We start from the raw sequence: 21,685 nt of genomic DNA, 5'->3' as shown, positions 1-21,685 counted from the left end.
AATTTTTAAATCTTTTAGACTATCTCCCCATTTACCTAATGTGAGAGAGTATTAGGAAAGACTTTTGGCAATATTCTCAATACTACCAAGAATCGATGTTGAGTAGTACACCTGCATTTCCATTTATATATGATGAATTTATACAATTTTGGAATAAAATAGTGAAAATATTATTTCATTTAAAATCTACCTACACATCTAGGAGCTGGCCAAGGGGGCATGATGCAACAACACTCCCAATATGATCCAATGCAATTTCCCAGCCAGTATCCACCAATCCAGCCTCCACCAGATGGAGAAGCAGTGAAGGCTATTGGCTGTAGACTCAAAATAAAGGGTGTCAGTTGTATAGGAAAAGGCAAGAGGATCACATTTCTTGGGAAAATCACAGTCAGTAAAAACATTTCCATGAGGATAAAAACGGTACTTAGATTGGAACATCAGAGAATAGGACAGAAAATATCCTCTGCAATTATGCCTCTGCAGGAGGTGATGCAGTGGATGGAGACTGTTTGCTAACAGCTCACAACAATAATCTATTATTTTTACCTCACGGCACTAATCTATTATTATCTCTCAATCTTCAGTGGGTCACTAGAGTCAAAATTTAGCATGCATCAGAATCACCTGAAGAGTTTGTTAAAACACAAATTCCTGAGCCCCATCCCTAAAAATTCTGATTCAGCAGGTCTCTGGGATGTCAAGAATTTCCAACTCTAACAAATTCCCAAAGGTGCTTGGAGGACCACACTTTGAGAACCTCATCATAAGGACTCTGGGGAAGACTGAGTAGATAGAAGAGAAATACTTGCAGAGGAAATCACAGAAAAAACGTTGTTTTTCTTTCTGAGCCAAAGAAACACTTCCAAGTAAAAGTGTTGTAAAAACCAAGTTAAAACCCTGATAATTAGCAGATATTGTTGAAAGAAAATATAACTAAAATATTTTCTGGTGAGATTTCTGAAATCAAAAATTAAGAGATAAATCTAATAAATGGAAAGACAAACTAAACATCTTACTGACAGGAAAAATAAACCGAGAGTAGTTATTTATAAACTAACAGTAGGCAAAAATGGTATAATTTCTAAAATATTGATTCAAGGATTGTGACCCTGGAATTCAATATAGAAGCAAATTGTTGTTTACATGTGAGGGCAAAGGAGAAACATCTCCAAATATGCAAGGATTCAAAAAATTTACTTCTCAGTCATTCTTCCTGAAAAATATTACTTATGGGTGTCAACCAGAAAAATGGCTTAAAATTACCAAAAAATTTAAGAAAGCCAAATGGTATATAGGAAATAGCAATGAGACCAGTGTGGGGGAAATACTTAATTCTAATAATTGTTAAGTATGGTTCTAATTCTAATAAAATTAAGAAAGGATTTCCAAAAAAATACAAGGCACGATATTTTTAAAACTCCAAATGATTTCAACCAAAACCTTTAGTGAGGGGTGACAGGGCGCTGGAGATGCTTCCTGCAGCTGAAGATTGGCTGCATTCTACAAATCAGAGGCACTCACTCCAGACTTTGAATCAAGAGCTGGTGACACAGGGAAATAAGCTCCACCAGGAAAAGTTCAGAAGTGGCAGCTGAAATGGGATTGACTCTCTGGGGCTGGAGAAATAGTAGTACTGGATTTCATACCCAGTCGGCACCTTTGGTGCTACTAATCCAGATTCCGTGTTTAGAATTTGGCTTTTGTGATGGTGGAGCAATATTCTCCCTGGGCCCCTCTCTGGGACAGTATATTTGGGCACTGTTCTTGGCTGCTTAGCCTCCAAGCCTGGTTCTTCAATACTCATTACAATTCTGGAAGATGCTGAATTCCATTTGTAAATTGGAATGTTAAATGGGAAGCAGAGACTGAAAAGCACCTGAATACAATTGTCAAAACATTCCTAAGTGAGGAACGAAACCAACTGCAGAAATTTCCAAGCAAGTGTCTGAGAAATTATTCCTCTATTTAAATTAACCAAAGTTAGTTTCTACTCTTTGCAGTTGATACCTAACAGATACAATGACCTTACTCCCTGGCCGAAGTTGATTTGTCAAAGGATGGAAGCCTCATTCCAACTTGACTGTATGATTATGCAGTTTTGTGTAACAAAACGTAATGGCCTACAAAAATGATTTATCTCTCAACGTTCAGCGGATTTCTGGACTCAGCTGGGAGGTATCACTTCACATCTCTCATGTATTCACAATTACATATCAGCGGGGCCTGTAGTCATCTTATAAAGGGCATTGCAGGAAGCAGGAAAATGGACCTCCAGGGATGTCTATATTGTCATCTCTGGAACCTGTGACTATATTACCTTACATGGCAAAGGGGACTTTGCAAATGTGATTAAAAGCATGGACCTTGACATAAGGAAATTATCCTTATTATCCAGGTGTGCTTGATCCAATCATATGAGCACTTCAAAATGGAAAAATCTGCCCAGCTCCAGAGACCCAGAGAGATGGCAGTCTGAGAAGGACTTGGCCTGTCACTGCTGGCATGAAGATGAAGTAAGGGTTCATGAGCCTAGAAGAAGCAAGAAATGGATTCTCTTCTAAAGCTTCCTGAAAGGAATGCAGCCCTGCTGACATTGATTTTAGCTTACTGAAACACACATTGGACTTATGACCAACAGAACTGCAAGGTGATAAATTGGTTTTGTTTAAGCCACAATATTTGTGGCAATTTGTGACGACAGTAGTAAGAAACTTTTACAGGTATGAATACCAGGAGCATGGCTCAGTGGGAGATCTTTGGACACCTGGTACTACACCCAATCTACAAGAGTCCCCTCTTAGGAGTTTAGAACTAGAACTTGAAGATCATTCACTCTCTTTGATGAAAGACATTAAACCCAGAAACTGCTAACCGTAGCCCATTTTCTAATGAGTGCTCTCTAAAATCAGAGTACACCACTTATAATTTTAAAATAAATTAGGGGCGCCCAGGTGGCTTAGTCGGTTAAGCGTCTGACTTTCGCTTAGGTCATGATCTCGCGGTTCTTGGGTTCTGGCCCCGCGTCGGGCTCTGTGCTGACTGCCAGCTCAGAGCCTGGAGCCTGTTTCAGTCTGTGACTCCCTCTCTCTCTGCCCTCCCCTGCTCACGCTGTCGCTGTCTCTCTCTCTCTCCCCTAGAAATAAATAAAACATTTAAAAAATATTTAAAAAAATAAAATAAATTAATGATAGCAACACTAATTGAAAAGTGAAAATTCTCAGATACTTAATATTTCATATTTCTTGTGTTGGACAGAGGCTTAACTGATTTACTTAAATTATCAGTCTATTTCCTTCAACCTAGAAATCATTTAAGGCTAGAAAAGTCATTTTACCTTAATTCATAAGTTCCTTGGGCAAGAAAGAGATGTATACATATGACTGGGGAGACATAAAATAAATATTCAAATGTAGCTGATCTTAAGCAGGAACAAAAATGTGTAAAGCTAAGTATCTTGAGAGGAGAGTTTAAGAAACTAAGAATTAAACATGTGAGCTGTCTACCTCACTGGAAGGCAACTAATCTGTGCCTACAATCTGGAAATAACTAGTCTGAGAGAGGTTAAATATTTAGGAGTTTCTTGTACACATTGTTGTATGACTATACATCAAGTTTGCTTACAGGACAATGAGGTGAAAATTAGCTGAATTCTCAATAGTGTTCTTTTGTTTTGCCGTCTTCAATGGTTTTGTTATTCCTACAAGCAAAAAACTGAAATATAAATTTAAAGAGTACAAGGTTGTCCTGTTTTCAACTACCTCTTATTCTTCTTTTGACTCACCAGCACTTCCTTCCCCAGCAAATCTGTAATGAGATGCTTGGTCAAGTTTGTGTTAATGGAAAGCTATATTTTTAACTTGTTTAAAATATACATAAAGTTTAACATAGAGATAAAAAAGAACTGAGCTATAATCTTCCCTTAATACCAGAAAAACTTTGGTGAATGAAGAAAAAACTCTTGCCTTTAAATGTGCATGTCTCTGTCCTTCCCATCTAGACAGGGGACAGATATGAAAGCACCAAGAATAAATCATAGTTGCCTCAATAAAATAGGCCCAAACTATTTTTGTGGACAAGATTAAATTAATGAAACTTCTGGGTGTTCCAAGCAGATAAAGGAGATCAAATATTATAAATTCAACCACAGTGCTATTTATTATACTTGTTACACAATATGAATGTCTTTATAAGAAAAACAAATACATCCCAAGAATCCTTCCATTTTATTTTTAAAATAATTTTATTATTCTTATAATAAATGTTTTAAAGATTGCTTTTCTACTTGATTCCTTCAAAAATATTATATAGAGAGCTGAAAACATATTATCAGATTATTTCAAGAAATAATCTCTCCCCCTATGACCCCAATGACCAACCACTGCAAAGAAAAGGTGGGGGGAGGGGTAGACCCTATTTCTTTCCATTTCAGTCAGTTACACTGGACAATCTCATTCATCAGAACTGTAAGTCTCAGAAGCAGGAAACATGGGCTACTCTCCTTCCTCTACCTTCTCAGTCCCAGCACAGCCAATGGCACACATTGACCTCCATTCATGCCTTCTTTCCCATTCTTATTGTACGTCAAATTTCAGGTCCTTATTATCAATTGCCCCTTAACTATCTTTAAAGCCTCTCAACTAGTCACTACCCTTGGACTTTCCCTTCCACAACACAGCCATCTCTCACACAGAGTTAAACTCCTAAAATCCAGGCTTGAGGGTTGAGTTTGTCAGATTTCTAAAACCCATTCCTTGTTTACCTCCTTTAATGATGTCTGTTGCCCACAGAGTAAAATTGAAACTCTATATAAGAGTAAAGACCCCTATAATTTAGATTGAAGTTCTCCTGTCTCAATCCTCTCTGTCATTCCCCTGTTCCTCCCTCTCCTTCTCATCTCTAGCCTCACCCCTACTACTACCTAGACATGCATTGCAATTTCCACCTTTGCTTATCCTGTTTCCTCTACTTAAAATACCTTTCTTCTTCACCTCAATGTTTCCAAATTCTGCCGTCTCCCTAAAGCTTTGGTTCCCCACTCTCAAGTCAGAAATAATCTCTCCTATGTATATATACTATGGTGCCTCATTTTAATGTTTACTACATCCCCCATCACAGGCTGTCCTGTAGTATGGTTATTCCTGCAGTGAGGACAGGGATTGTGCCTCACCCTTCCTAACATAGAGCTTTGCTTATATTGAACCTTGGTCACTAACTTTTTGCTGAAGTGAACTCAAAAGAGAAAAAAGGGAGTGGGGGGAGGGAATGATATTCTATTAAAATGAAGGGTTGTCATTCTTAATTTGACAAATTCTAAATTCATTTACACCACAAAGAACCCATCTGAGAACTACTACTTGGGCAAAATAAAAGTGCATCTCCAAGCAAAAAGCTTAATTACAAAACCAAATCCATTACTTTTAAAATTTTTATTTCAAAATCTTTGTTTTATCTCCTGAATTCTTTCCCAGTAAAAGCTGGAGGACTGGCTGGAACTGAGTCATGGATTCCACATGTTTTATCTTTAGCACACTATCCAAGGCAGTGTGGACCAGAATTATCTACACACATGCCATTAGCCACAGAGAGCCTACCTGTGACTCACCTGCCATAAGCCAATCATCTGAATGAGGGGCAGGAGGAGCTGAGGTGACGATGTGACCATGTGGACAGTTTTTCATCATCTCCATTCCAAGAATGTCATGCAGGAAATTGATTCTATTTATTGGCATCTCCCTGCCAATATCTGCTATGCATCCACAGCTGTCAAACAATACACACAGCAGCCAGGGGTAACAAACACCATGTATTGTTCCCGTGAGGATGACTATATAACATAGTGATGAAGGGAACAGGTTGTGGATTTAAATCCTGACTATACCCCTTACTAGCTGCATAATCTTGGGAAAATTACTAAACCTATCTATTCCTCAGTGTCTTTACCACTTCAAAGGGGGTAATAATAGTAACTATCATTTTCTCCCCACTATTGGAAATATCTTAAGTTTGTTACTTAATTTACATATGGAAAATATGATAATTACTGGCCAGAATTAGCACACTCAATAAATATTAGTTTTCACTATTACCATTATTATTATTATTATTTTAATTAATGAAAAGATGTCTAAAAGCATAACTGAAATCAAGAATATAAAGAAGAAAATAGATATTATAATTGTTGCTTTCATTGGGAACATCTACATACATGATCAATCATAAAACCCCAAACAAAAGTAATAAAATCCTGATCTGTATTTATCATATTCATCTGGCAAAAGTTTCAAATAACTTTATTAATAAATGCTAATATATGACTTTTCATCTCACACTCCAAGAAGAGCTCTTTAACACTGAATTTATCTAGTATCTTCATCCTGTTCTCCATCAAACCCTGGATGGGCTAATTAATACAATATTAACTGTTGTGCTGGGGTATTCTTCTCCTTCCACTAACAGTCTCTTAAGGGAGACTGAAGAGGTGAGAGGAGAATATGGAGGCTCAAAAACAGTCAGTGGCAAAAATGGACAGAAGACGAACACCCAAATCCAGACAAAACACCAGGTAAACTGTCATCTGACCATCAATTTTTAAATAATTGTGCATTGATTTTAGTCAACAACAAAATGAAGATATATTTGAAAGTATATGTTTTCACTAGCACAACATAAGAAGTGGTGATTTGAATTTGGTAGAGTTGAATTTCTACAGATCTTGAGACCATATCTCTATCCCCAAATGGTAAAATAATCAGCAGATTCCATAAAATATTATACAAGAAGTCATTTGATTTCTAACAAAAAAAAAATTTTGGCTTTCACAGTGGTATTTGGAAGGCTGTTTTAGAAAAATTTTATTAGCCTGAAAAAGACAGTAAATGAGCATCCCAGCTGTTATTCCATGAAATAAAGCAATGTGTTTTTTCCTGCTTTGTTATATATATTTAACTATCAAATGCCAACCAGTCTTTCCCAAAATTCAATTTTTAAACTAATTTAACTCTAAAAGCCATACTTAAGGGGAAAGTGGTAGTGTTCCTAAAGGGACAAGATACACTAATATATCTCACTGTCTTTATTACATGTTTGACTCCCAGATCTACTATTTTTCCACTTCTGGAGTTCCTATCAGAAATGTGTGTATCTTCTTAAGAAAAACATTCTTGAAAGTACAATCAAGAAAATCCCTGTTGAGGTACATGTGCCCCTATGCATCAGCACTCCTGTATCCCTTGGGTAAATTCCTAGCAGTACTACTGCTGGGTCATAGGGGAGTTCTATTGTTAATTTTTTGAGGAACATCCACACTGCTTTCCAGAGGGCCTGCACTAGTTTGCACTCCCAAAAAAAGTGTAGAAGGCACACGTTTCTCCACATCCTCGCCAGCATCTATAGTCTCCTGATTTGTTCATTTTAGCCATTCTGACCGGCGTGAGGTGGTATCTCAGTGTGGTTTTGATTTGTATTTCCCTGATGAGGAGGGATGCTGAGCATCATTTCATGTGTCTGATGGCCATCTGGATGTCCTCTTTGGAGAAGTGTCTGTTCATGTCTTCTGCCCATTTCTTCCAGTGTTCATAGCAGCACTCTCAACAATAGCCAAAACATGGAAAGAACCTAAGTGTTCATCAACTGATGAATAGATCAAGAAGATGTGGTATATTTATACAATGGAATACTACATGGCAATGAGAAAGAATGAAATCTGGCCTTTTGTAGCAACATGGATGGAACCTGAGGGTGTTATGCTGAGCAAAATAAGTCAGGCAGAGAAGGACAAATACCATATGTTTGCACATATAGGCGGATTGGGAGGAAGTTAACGGAGGACGATGCGGGAGAAGAAGGATAAAAATAGTTGGGGAGAAGGAGGAGGCAAACCATAAGAGACTCTTGAATGCTGAAAACAAACTGAGGGCTTATGGGAATGGGGGAAAGGGGAAGTGGGTGATGGGCATGGAGGAGGGCACTTGTTAGGATGGGCACTGGGTGTTATATGGAAACCAACTTGACAATAAACTATTTAAAGGAAAAAAGATAAAAAATTTAAAAATAAATAAAAATCTAAAGAAAAGAAAATGCCTGTTGGTTCTCTAAGTGTCTCACATTCATGTTGTGGCCTTTGCAGAGAAATGAACAATGAAGTAAACTCATCAGGGCCATACAACTTCACATGGTGGTGGTATTCACATGCCAAAGATGAACCTTGAGTTCCAGATGAGCACTTGAGAGCACATAGTCTGTATTTGATGCCTTTATAACTTTCACCCCAGAAAGTCACAGGAACATGGAGAGTCAAGGAAGTTGTGCTCAATAATTTTATTGTTGCCCCAACAGGTATTAATTATATTTTGTCCTCACAAATATAAGATCAGATGACACCAGCAGTGTCAAGGTGTGTGCTGGGACACAAATTTTCTTGATGCTACTCATATTTGGGACTGTCTCACATTCTCTACATTGAGCCCCCACTGTGTTAGAAGAAATTGTATTTCCAGGCTCTTTGAACATGGTAAAAATTAAGTAGTTTAAAAACAGTATTTGATTAATTTGTGTTAATCTCTAACAGTACAAAACTGAGCAGTGTGTTTATGCTTGTCTGGGTGCCCGATTTTTTCCAGGAGAGAGATATTAGGAAGGTTGAGAGCTAACAAAATCAGAATGCTCTACTTGGGAATGCTTAAGAATCATCCCTTCTTAGAAATAAAAAATTATAGTCACATCAGGCTGCACTTGTATATTGTACACACAATGAAAATTTCTTGAAATTAGTATCAATTTCATGTCTGTAAATATTTTCTTAAAAACTAGCAACTTACACACAACTGTAATGGTGGCCAAATGACTGCTATTTTGAATTTTGTCAACCAACACTTCAGAATAATCTGGTACTAGAATATCCTCTTCTCTATTTCTAAGAACAGGACAGACTTGTATGTACATGTTCAGGTGTGCATTACAGTATTATTAGCACATAAAACAGTCTGAAGTGTCTTAATTTTGCTAAGTGTGATGATGGCCAGAAAAGAAGTGAATTAGAGAACATGGTGTTCAATTATACCAGCATCTGTTTGTTAAACATCAAAGCAACTCTGTAGGAAAACTTTAAGTTCTCTCATGAGCTAATTACTCCTCCTAAGATGTGGCAATTTCTCTGCAAAACATTCTATGAAATGCTTTCCAAGACAACGTAGCAAAGATGTTTCAATAACTCAAAATCCTCAGACTCTTCTAGTGGGAAAAATAATAGGAAAAGGCAAGCCCCAGTAATGCCAGACTTTATACACGGACTTCAACCTTTTTCCTAATGTCAGAGTTATTTACTGAAGCTGTGGCATGAAAGTGCAACAAATTTCATATTATATGCAATGAATCATATACATGTACCTGAGGGAGAAAATGATAACTACTTTGAAATGTAAATTCCCAAATGAAAAAGTGGTATATTACAAACTACCTTGTTTCATAGGTATGCTTCCCTTTATGATCAGTTCATGTAGCAATTCTTTTTTTAAAATGTTTTTAAATTTATTTTTGAGAGAGATACAGAGACAGCATGAGCAGGGGAGGGTCAGAGAGAGAGGGAGACATGGAATCCGAAGACAGGCTCCAGGCTCTGAGCTGGCTGTCAGCACAGAGCCCCATGCGGGGCTCAAACCCACAAACTGTGAGATTTGTTTTATGTAGCAATTCTACATAAAACAGTATTGAGTAGTAATAGAGGTAAATATATATTTTATATAGAAGTAAAATATTTTTCCTCGATTGCTAGGTTTTTATTTTATTAAATTTTATTTGCACTAAATTTTAAAACACTTGTAAAATTAAAAAATATTTTTCAGAAAAAAAGTTCCACCCTTTACTTGTAAATAAATAAACAAATGAACAAAATCTATGCATACAATGTAAAAAATAATAAAACCTAAAGTTTCAAAATAAATACAATCCTTATATTTATTAAACTAGTTAAGACAGATGTTACAATAACCTATCAATATATTTTATAACTCCCCTCAGTCTCTCTGCAAAGGCTCTGGAGGAAGAGAAATTACCTTACAATACAGAGAGGTGTATTAGTTTATTATCCACTCCAACCTTTATGAAACAGACCGAGTCCCTGAAACCCCACTGTAAGGTTACAACTGTTATAAATCAGAGAAATTTAGAAGGCCTTGGAAATAATATTTCAACTAGATACTCCCAAAATTCCATGAACAGCTACTTCACAAAGACAGAGTATTTAAAATTCACCTTTAGGGCATTCTTTTACTCAATTACAAGAAAAGAAGAGAAGGGGAATCTTGTGCATTTTAGATATCTGTGACTTGATTTAAAGGAAATCTTCCTCTTCATTTAAATAAGAATATCTCTTCTGGACAAGCACATCTTTCATTTTAATGTGCTTACAAATCACTCAGGGACTTTGTTAAAATGCATATTCTTCTTCCTGCAGGTCTGGAGGAGAATCTGAGATTTTTTTTTCTTTCTAACAAGTTTCCAGGTGATGGTGATATTGCTGGTCCCAGCCACACTCTGCAGAGCAAGATCCTGAGGACTTACAGTAGCTGACAAACCACTTTAGAGTTTCTTAAAATCACCAGTATTTCTAGAAACTCTGACTTTAACTCAAGATCTTAGTTGCTGAAGTGAGGAATCTAAATTTTTATTTCTAACACCATTAGATTTATTTTCTAAAACTGGCTACTTACATAAAGTGCCAGAAAGACCCAAGACCTTTACCAATTTTTCTATTTAAAAAAGATAAAAACTTAAGCAAAGAACATACTGCATTCAGATTCTTCTTCTTGATACTATTTAAAGATTTCTATAGCCCACAGTAAATCATAGAAGAATCTAAATGAATGTTATGTATGTGTGTATTTGATGTAGTAGGGAGTTAGGATCGGATTCTTCCCCTGGATGATATCAGTTGCCAGTTGATTAAGCTTAAGAAATCCTGAACACTAGACTTGCCAGAATTATGCCCCCACAACCTGGCTGACAGCTTTATCAACAACCCAGGAGAGAGAACAGGCCCCAGCCTGGCCTCCATCTCTGTAATGCCAACTGTAGTCTGAATGTTCGGGCTTCATCAGTAATGGAAGCAGGAAGGCCCTAAAGATCTAAGTGAGCATATGTTACTTTTACTAACAATAACAATGAAAAAAAAAATCTGTGATATTCAGAATCCACATGCGCTTTTAAGGCAATGATGACTTAAGCAATCAGCAATATAAATTCTTCAGGGACAGCTTACTGAATATTATATTCAAAATATCAATAATCACATTCATTAATTAAAATCACTTTTATTAAACAAATATATCATTCAGATATCTAGAAGGCAAACCATATGATAAAGATCAGAACAATGAAGAGAGCAGGGGGTCAGGCAAGATATTTCAAATCCTTCTTCACCTTCATGGATAGTCAGAGCTCAAGATTACACACTAGAGAAAGGGCCTGTAAAGAAAGTTGGTGTGAATTTCTTATTCCTTTACTATTTTTATTGAGTGAAGTTATACTAGTGGCTCAAGATTGCCTGAAAACTTCTCTGTTATTCACTCATCAATTATCCAAAGTTGGCTAGAGGTGACAAGAGGGGAATGACATCAACAAAGACCTCCAAAGGGATAAGCAGCTTGGTCTTAGCAGTCTTACTCTAGGGATAAGGCTGTTCCAGAGGCAAGGCTAGCTAGAAAGATGCAACTAGTTGTTCATAGGGACAAGCTAGTAAGCAGTAAATTATTATTAACTAAAAAGTAGCTAAGACACCCATTAGGATGGCAATAATCAAAAACAGGAAAGAAAGAAAGAAAGAAAGAAAGAAAGAAAGAAAGAAAGAAAGAAAGAAAGAANNNGAAAGGAAAGGAAAGGAAAGGAAAGGAAAGGAAAGGAAAGGAAAGGAAAGGAAAGGAAAGGAAAGGAAAGGAAAGGAAAGGGGAAGGGATGGAGGGACGGAGGGAGGAAGAAAGGAAGGAAAGAAAGAAGGAAAGAAGGAAGGAAAGAACAAGTGTAGGCATGGATATGAAGATACTGGGATCTTTGTGCATTGCATTGCTAGTGGGAATGTAAAAATAGTGTAGCCATTGTGGAAAACTGTAAGATGGTTCCTCAAAACGTTAAATATACAAGGACCACTTGATCAAGCAAGTTCACTTCTGGGTATATACACAGAAGATTTGAAAACAAAAACTCAACAGATGCTTGTACACCAATTTTCATTGCAGCATTATTTCACAACTGGAAACAACCCAAATATCCACCAACAGATGAATGGATAAAGTGGTTGTGTGTGTGTGTGTGTGTGTGTGTGATATTATCAACCCTTAAAAAGGAATGAAATTCTAATACATACTACAGCAGGATAAATCTTGCAAGCATTATGCTAAGATAAATAAGTCAGACACAAAAGGATAAATATTTTATCATTTCAGTTAAGTGAGAGACCGAGGATAGGCAAATTCATGGAGACAAAAAGTAGAGTAGAATTTACCAGGGGCTAGAGGAGGAGAAACAGGGAGTCATTATTTAATGGGTCGTCTTTCTTTCTGGGATGATAACAAAGTTCTGAAAATGCATAGCAATGATGGCTCAACAACGATATGAATGTACTTAATGCCACTGAATAGCCAGAGTGAATATATTTAATGCCATCCTTAAAAATAGTTAAAATGGTAAATTTTGTTATATAAATTTTACAATAGAAAAAAATTTTAAATTATTGAATACTTAAAGAATCTGATTTCAAACTTTCCTCTTTTATTCTGCCCCTTAAGTTAAATGTGGACAATTGTCAAAAAAAAAATTTAAAAAGCTAAAAACAGAAAGTGTATCTTTAGAGATGGACACATGTACTTGGAAGCATTTTCTTTGTTTTCTTTATTTCTCTATTGTTATCTCTATTTGATTATTGCTTGAACTAATACAAAGGATCAGATTCATACAAATCAAGCTCTTAGCCAGTAAGCTTACAGTATTAAAGTTTGGTACTGATGTAAAAGATTCAAGTAATCCAGGGCCCAGACAAAGCAGAGAGAAGTCTGGGACATTGAGGGAGGCCCCATAAGTTCTTCCCTCCCATGATGAGCACATGGTCTCAGGCCCAGGGTGAAAGATGAGGTTTCCATTGGAGAATTTATGGAGTTCTTTCATACGGTAAATGAGTATTTCATTTATGAAACATCTGTTTTTGTTTTTTTTAAATATAATTTACTGTCAAAGTGGCTTCCATACAACACCCAGTGCTCATCCCAACAAGTGCCCTCCTCCTCAATGCTCATCACCCACTTTCCCCTCTCCCCCAACCCCCATCAACCCTCAGTTTGTTCTTTGTATTTAAGAGTCTCTTATGGTTTGCCTCCCTCCCTCTCTGTTTGTAACTATTTTCCCCCATGGTCTTCTGTTCAGTTTCTCAAGATCCACATATGAGTGGAAACATGATATCTGTGTTTCTCGGACTGACTTATTTCACTTAGCATAATAGCCCCCAGTTCCATTCATGTGGCTGCAAATTGCATAATTTTATTCTTTCTCATTGCCAAGAAGTATTCCATTGTATATATAAACCATATCTTCTTTATCCATTTATCAGTTGATGAACATTTAGGCTCTTTTCATGATTTGCCTATTGTTGAGAGTGCTGTTATGAACATTGGGGTACATGTGCCCCTATGCATCAGCACTCCTGTATCCCTCGGGTAAATTCCTAGCAGTGCTATTGTTGGGTCATAGGGGAGTTCTATTGTTAATTTTTTGAGGAACCTCCACATTGCTTTCCAGAGGGGCTGCACTAGTTTGCACCAACAGTGTAGGAGGTACACGTTTCTCCACATCGTCGCCAGCATCTATAGTCTCCTGATTTGTTCATTTTCCCCACTCTGACCAGCATGAGGTGGTATCTCAGTGTGGCTTTGATTTGTATTTTCCTGATGATGAGTGACTGAGCATTGATTCATGTGTCTGTTGACCATCTGGATCTCTTCTTTGGAAAAGTGTCTATTCATGTTTTCTGCCCATTTCTTCCCTGGATTATTTGTTTTTCAGGTGTGGAGTTTGAGGAGTTCCTTATAGATTTTGGATACTAGTCCTTTATCCGATATGTCATTTGCAACTATCTTTTCCCATTCCGTTGGTTGCCTTTAAGTTTTGTTGATTGTTTCCTTTGCCATGCAGAAGCTTTTAATCTTGATGAGGTCCCAATAGTTCATTTTTGCTTTTAATTCCCTTGCCTTTGGAGATGTGTCAAGTAAGAAATTGCTACGGCTGAGGTCAAAGAGATTGTTGTCTGCTTTCTCCTCTACATGAATTCAGCAGAGTCGCAGGGTACAAAAATCAATGTACAGAAATCGGTTATATTTTTATACACCAATAATGACGCAACAGAAAGAGAAATAAAGAAACTGATCCCATTTACAATTGCACCAAGAACCATAGAATACCTAGAAATAAACCTAACCAAAGACGTAAATGATGAAAACTATAGATGTATGCTGAAAAAGATGTATGCTGAAAACTATAGAAAGCTTATGAAGGAAATTGAAGAAGACACAAAGAAATGGAAAAACATTCCATGCTCATGGATTGGAAGAATATTGTTAAAATGTCAATACTACCCAAAGCAATCTACACATTCAATGCAATCCCAATCAAAATTGCACCTGCATTCTTCTCAAAGCTAGAACAAATAATCCTAAAATTTTTATGGAACTACCAAAGAACCTGAATAGTCAAAGTAATACTGAAGAAGAAAACCAAAGCAGGCAGCATCACAATCCCAGACTTAGAAAACCCAGAATTGGACCCACAAATGTATGGCAAACTAATCTTTGACAAAGCAGGAAAGAGTATCCAGTGGGAAAAAGACAGTCTCTTTAGCAAATGGTGCTGGGAGAACTGGACAGCAACATGCAGAAGAATGAAACTAGGCCACTTTCTTACACCCATACACAGAAATAAACTCAAAATGGCTGAAAGACCTAAATGTGAGAAAGGATACATCTCTGTTTTATATCTGAGCTTTCAAGTCAATTTTCAAGGATATCCTGTGAAGAGTAGTCCATAGAAAAGATTCTCCTGCAAGCACATCTCATTAGTGTATCTATGTGGAGGTCCAGAATCATTTTGTCTAGGAGATTAGACAGGATGACCTGCCTTCTTCCTCCAACCCACGTGGAGCATTCTCTGGTAGTTAGGGGGAAACTGGGTCACTCCTTGAGTTAACTTCTTCCTGCTCATTGACCAACCATTCTGCCTACACACATAAACTAATACACAGATACTTGTCTTTAGAAATAATCATTTAATGTACAAACATGGTATGATATTTCCATGGAAGTTTTCTACTCCTAAAGCTTGATGTCTAGACCTCTGTATTAGGAACACTCCCTAAACAAGTGCATCAAACTATCACCTGGTGATGGTGAAGCAGAAAAGACAACTTCCTTCCCGGGGTCTCTAAGCCCTCATATAGCTTGACAAGTTCACATCGAAGGAGCTATAGGCAAGGAAAACCTAAAGGAAAAGGCAAATGGTTTTTCCATCAGTCACATTTTAGACTAAAAGGAACTGAAGGATCATGTCATCATTGCCTCAGAAGGGCTCTTCAGCGTCTGCCTCCCTTACTCCATCTTTCCTGTTCTCTGTTGCCAACCTCTGATATCAGAGTTCTTCCTCTCCACCTCCCCTCTGGAACTGCAGGATTCAGACATTTCTTTGCATCCCAGGTCAACTTTGCCTTTAACATAATACAAATTGCCCCAAATCCTTGGTTAGGCCTTAGCCCATTCCCTCCAGGTCCCAACTGTCCAGGACTAGGACTGGATCAGCAAGAGAAGCTAGATCAAACTCCCAAAGTCTCAGGGGCACCTGGGTGGCTCAGTTGGTTAAGCCTCTGACTCTTAATCCCAGCTCAGGTCATGATTTCATGGTTCATGAGTTTGAGAACTGCATTGGGCTTTGCACTGGCAGCAAGGAGCCTGTTTGGGATTCTCTCTGTCCCTCTTTCTCTCTACTCCTCCCATCCTTGGGTGCTCCTCACATACACTCTCCCCCTTAAAAAATAAATCCCAAAGCTTGAGCACTGGTGGTCACAGCATCCACCACCCTAACGTGACCACCACACAGAAGACTTGGCCCTTTCACCATCACTTGTCCTTAGCACAAGGTTTCCCCCTCTCTGTTCCTCCTACCAGAGTAACTTCTTGCAGATGTGAACAAGAGAGAAAGGGAGATGCATAGACCCTGGTGTCTTAAAACTCTCCTCAAAGTTCCCTGATGGTGGTGGTGAGTCTGGACTTTACCACCAGTGCCTTAAATTCTGAGGTTAACAGTGGTGCCAGGGAGCCCTGGGAATGGGACCAAAGCTGGGATTTCAGCCATGCGTATATAATGTGCCTAATTAATCCCACCTGGCTTCATACAATTATCTAAGCAGAAGTGTCTTTGGCATTACTTGAATCACAGATTTAGCTCTGCCTTCTGCTGGTAGCTACAAAGCTCTTTCTTCAAAGCATGTAGCAATGCAAGCAGAAGGGATAATTTGCTTCTTATAGATACATACCCAGGACAAAGGACATCTGCTGGGTGGCATACTACCAGAAACATAATCATAAGCACTAAAACAATCCTTTTTGTAAATAGTGCCAAATGCAATTTTCAAACCCTTGGAAATCACGGTAGTTTAAAAATGAATGGCACATCATAGCTTACAAAGTGTTTTCACCAGTTTTCCCCTTTGAAAGGAAAATAGAGAGTAAATGTCACAACAACTTTAAACTAAAAATAACAGAAGAAGACATAAGCCTGGCTGTATAGGCTTTTCAGAAACTCATAATGCTAGATAATTCATTCACTGGAAGAAAATGATTGGGTTTCAGCTACAGAATGTGGTTTCAAGAGCTTCTATTATGATCACACCCACCCTTTATAATTGTTACATTTCAGGCTCTGAAGAATGCAAAATACAATTTTCACCTCATTTATATGTGTCAGAGAAATGCAAGAAAACTTTTCCATGAAACTGACTATGGCAGACAGTCTGCTTGATTCCACAATGTGTTTGATGTAGGCTCTGGACACAAAGCGAACCCCCTAAGCTGGAAATGACAACTGATGCTTTTGCCAAAGCCTGCCAGTGGCTGGTGACCATGACCTGCCTGGTCGTGAGTGCTTGTCCCCTAGTGGTTTGCTGTGCATGTATGTGCCCCACCAGTGTTCTCTGGGTGGCCCACCTACAAAGTGTTGGGAATTTATGGCCAACTTTCCCCACAGACAATTAGGCTAATACATCAAATGCTGTTGCATGCTGTTTGATTGTTAAGTGGCACCTAGTTTATTCTCCCCAGAATCAACTCAAACACTAAGGATGCTATAAGATCTCAGTTACTATTAGAATGATTTCTTTATCAGCAAGAGGAAATAAGGCCAACACATACAACATATCCTTCAGAGGCAGGGTGAAAAATGAATCATTCTTTGCCACTTCTTCAAAAAACATAAGAGGAAAGGAGAAACAGGTTTTCTCCTGTGTGAACTGAAAGATAGCCTCTCTTTTCTACTAAGAGTTTTGTTCTCTCTCTCTCGAGTTCTAATGTATGTAAAATCACTTTTCACATGATTTCTCAATATTTTGAATGTCACTAAGAATTTCAAAGCAGAACAATCTATTGTTGAAAAAGAAACCTTTCCCCATTATAAAAATGATTATTCAAACACCACACTAAGCTATCGTCTCTTCAGTTTAGGAAAGCAGTACCATAAAGTACTTGACATCATACTTACTAAGAATAAAGAATATAACAATTGACTTTAACTGGAAAGAAGAAGGATTATGAAGCTAACTCCTACCAAGAAAGAATAAATAAACAACTAACTTAAGACCAAACTTCAACAACAATTTTATATTTGCCCTTTTAAGAAGACAACAGTGTGATAGGGCTCATGTGGATTCAGATGTTCCTGCTAGTCTTAATTTCAACTTTGAAATGATGGATTCATTCCACATGTGTTGAGCATCTAAAAGCATCTATGTGCCAGGCACTTTTCTAGATACTGAGAATACAGCAGTGAACAAAATAGACAAAGTCTGACTTCATGGAGATTTTAGGGCACTCTATCTTAATGTAATTACAATAAAAACTTTGAATACATTGATATCCAAATTTATAAAGTAGTCATCTTACATACACCCACAACTCAGTACAAACACATATTACCCTGTTGTGATCCTCATTTTGGCAACCTTTGTTCCTAGGGATCAAATCAAGACAACAAAAGTTGCCTCTTTAACCCCAGAGTCAGACTTGAACCAATTCCTGTGCCTGTTTTGGCTTTTTCTACTCAGTCCTACTCTGTACCAGACTACATAGTCAGTGAACCAATCCACATGTCCAAGCTCTGGAGAGCTACCCTCCTCCACTGAGAACCTGCCTCCAGCAACAGGCCAGTGGCAGGAACCCACCTGCTGCTTCTGGTCTGCTCAGTGTCCTCAAAGCCTTTCTCTCTTACCCCATTTCATCACATGGTTTCACTGACCTGTATCTACTTAAACAATGCTAACAATGCAGAACTTATTTCTTAAAGTTCCCAGTCTGTTTTGATTGCTGAGTGGAAAACAACAATTCCTACCCTTTGTGAGAGTGAGACTGTAAACTCCTCAGGCTACCTCTTTGCTATTTGGAGGCAGAAACTAGTTTCTGAAACACTACAAAATGATTCCTCCTGCTCAAATAGCCCTTCCTCAACCTCTCTCCTATAAAGCTTTTTGAAAATACAAATGCCACACCATGGAAAGTTCATTTCAATAGGCCTCAAGTGGAACCCAATTATTTGTTTGAACCATGTGGGTCATTCAGATGTGCACCTGTGTTTAGGAGCATTGCCCAGAGGGCTAATTCATTAAAATGCACTTTTTAAAAAATATTTTATTTATTTCTGAGAGAGAGAGAGACAGTGTGAGCAGGGGAGGCTCAGAGAGAAAGGGAGACACAGAATTTGAAACAGGCTCCAGGCTCTGAGCTAGCTGTCAGCACCAAGCCCGACATGGGCTCAAAGCCATGAACTGTGAGATCATGACCTGAGCCGAAGTCGGGCGCTTAACCGACTGAGCCACCCAGACACCCCAAAAATACACTTGTTGCAGTGACCTTTGCACTAGGCAACTTGCCCTCATGTGCATCTTTCCCAGTCTTCCTCCAGATACATCACCTTCTACCAGTACATTCAACCTTCACATTGCATTTCTGACCACACTTGGGTTACTTGTTCATGATCTCATCCATCCCCAACCTTTTTATTCTCCTAAGTGATCTTAGCCTCAGTGCAGCCTCTATTTCATTGTTTCCATAATTTATTTCTAATCTACCTATATTAGACTCTTGTCAAACTATAGAGTAACACCTTTGTTTAGCCTAGGCTTGACTTTAAGGTCTTTTAAAACAAGTAATGACTGACTAATTTCATTTAGCATAATATACTCTCTCGTTCCATCCATGTCATTGCAAATGGCAAGATATCATTCTTTTTTATGGCTGAGTAATATTCTCTTGTAGATATATATAGCATATCTTCTTTATCCATTCATCAATCAATGGACATTTGGGCCCTTTTCATAATTTGGCTATAGTAAGTCAGTCAGTGAAAGACAAACATCATATGATCTCACTCATAGGTAGAATTTAAGAAACAAAGCAGATGAACCTAAGGGAAGGAAGAAAAGAAAAATGGAGAGAAACCACTAGAGATTTTAGCCACAGAGATCAAACTGATGGTTGCAGGAAGGGAGGAAAGCAGGGAGTGTGTAAAATGAGTAACAGGTATAAAGGAGGGCACTTGTTGTGATGAGCACTGGGTGTTATATGTAAGTGATGAATTACTAAGTTTTACTCCTAAAAACAATATTACACTACATTTTAACTAACTAGAATTTAAATAAAAATTTGAAACAACAAAAAATATATTTTTTAAAAAACAAGTAATGATAACCTGTAAATCAAAGTGCTATCTTGCTTCCCTTATAACTTCCATCCAAAACAATTATAGAGAATACTCTGGCTGTAGGCCAGACTGTATCTGACTGGGACATTAGCATCTATGGCCATCTTAACTTCCTGGGAAAAGGCAATGTGAGACTAGATTTCTTTATTGGGAATAAAGTAATAGAAGAAGCAATAGGTGCCATGAAGTGGCCAAACCCTATGGTATTGTTGAAGACTGTCTCTGAATGAAAAGGTCTATGGAGCAAGTGGCTTTTAAAGCAGGATTTGAAGGTCATTGCTTTTTTCTGTTTAAACCTCCAGTAAATGCTCCAGAGAACAGATTTCACTGCTGAAATAACATTTGAGCCCTTCAAAACTCCAGGCTTATACATAGCCATGCAGCTGTTCTTGCATTAGCAACACCCTAAGCATCAAAACAAGAAAGAAACTTGGGGTACCTATGTGGCTCAGTCAGTTAAGCATCCAACTCTTGACTTTGGCTCAAGTCATGATCTCAGAGTTCGTAGGTTCGAGCCCCCCATTGGGTTCTGCACTGACAGTGCAGAGCTTGCTTGGGATTCACTCTTTCCCTCATTCTCTGCCTCTCCCCTGTCCACATGCTTGTGCTCTCTTCCCTGCCCTTTCAAAATTAATAAATAAATGTTTTTTAAAAAGTAAGAAAATTGATAGTGAGTGGTGTCATACCAGATAGTGAAGATGGCATCACGGCTGTCCTTCCCATGGCTGAAGGACATCTGATCGACAGCTGTGGTAAGCACATTCCAATCACAGGACGAACTATAACATATTTCATTCAGCACCTGCTGAGAGGCTGAGAAACAGGAATTCCTCCAGAGCAATCCCTGGAAACAGCTATGGAAGAAGCGCTGTAGTTACGACTATCCTGATTTAGTAAAAGAATTTAGCAAGTATGACCCAGAAGAGCCAAGCGGATTAAATAGTATACTGGAATCAAGGCAGTCTCAAAGAAAGAATTTTCCACTGACGTTCGTTATGAGAGATCCTTGGGACCTGAAATCTTTTTCATCCAGAATTTGCTAATCCAGACTTCACACAACCTACCTAAGAAGTAGTAGATGAAGTCATTCAAAATTACCGTATTGGTGTCAGGGTTCTCTCTACAGGAACACTGATGTCACTGAACTGGCTGCGAGAGGATGTGGAGTGTTACTTTTCTATTTTGAAGGGAAAAGGTGACCAAGCAGATACATCTCAAAAAGTAGCCTTGTATATAACAAGGTGAATGTATTTAATGCCACTGAACTGAACACTTACAAATAGTTAAAATGGTAAATTTTATGCTCTGTTTAGGTTTCCATAATCAAAGAAATAAATTTAAGAAAACATTTTTAAATAGCCTCATGACATTTGTCATTACTCATTTAAGGGGATTTCAGTAGGTCTGACAAGGGATTTCAGTAATTAGGAATTACTACCATTTTCACTATTGCTCCTTTCCCCCAGATCCTGACATGGTGAAGAAAAGATGTTCTCATGTCTCTTCCTTTTCTTATAAGAGCATTAATTCCAACATGGGAGCTCATGACCCTCATGACCAAATCTAAATCGAATTACCTCCCAAAGGCCCTACCTCTTAATATCATCACATTGGAAGTAAAAACTTCAACATATAAATTTGGGTGGGAGACAAACTTTTAGTCTATAACACAACCCAACTCCCTTGTACA

At 38.0% G+C, this 21,685-nt stretch overlaps 1 pseudogene; it reads left to right on the top strand.

Annotated features, from left to right (window-relative positions):
- Positions 1-219: 219 nt before the first annotated feature.
- LOC120225839 lies at positions 220-21,240 on the top strand (annotated as a pseudogene).
- Positions 21,241-21,685: the final 445 nt, after the last annotated feature.

The sequence above is a fragment of the Hyaena hyaena genome, unplaced genomic scaffold (genome assembly GCF_003009895.1).
Source record: "Hyaena hyaena isolate Hyena2069 unplaced genomic scaffold, ASM300989v1 scaffold_1522, whole genome shotgun sequence".
Taxonomy (NCBI): domain Eukaryota; kingdom Metazoa; phylum Chordata; class Mammalia; order Carnivora; family Hyaenidae; genus Hyaena; species Hyaena hyaena.
The sequence above is the reverse complement of the archived record's forward strand: the minus strand, read 5'-3'. Positions and strand labels throughout refer to the sequence as shown.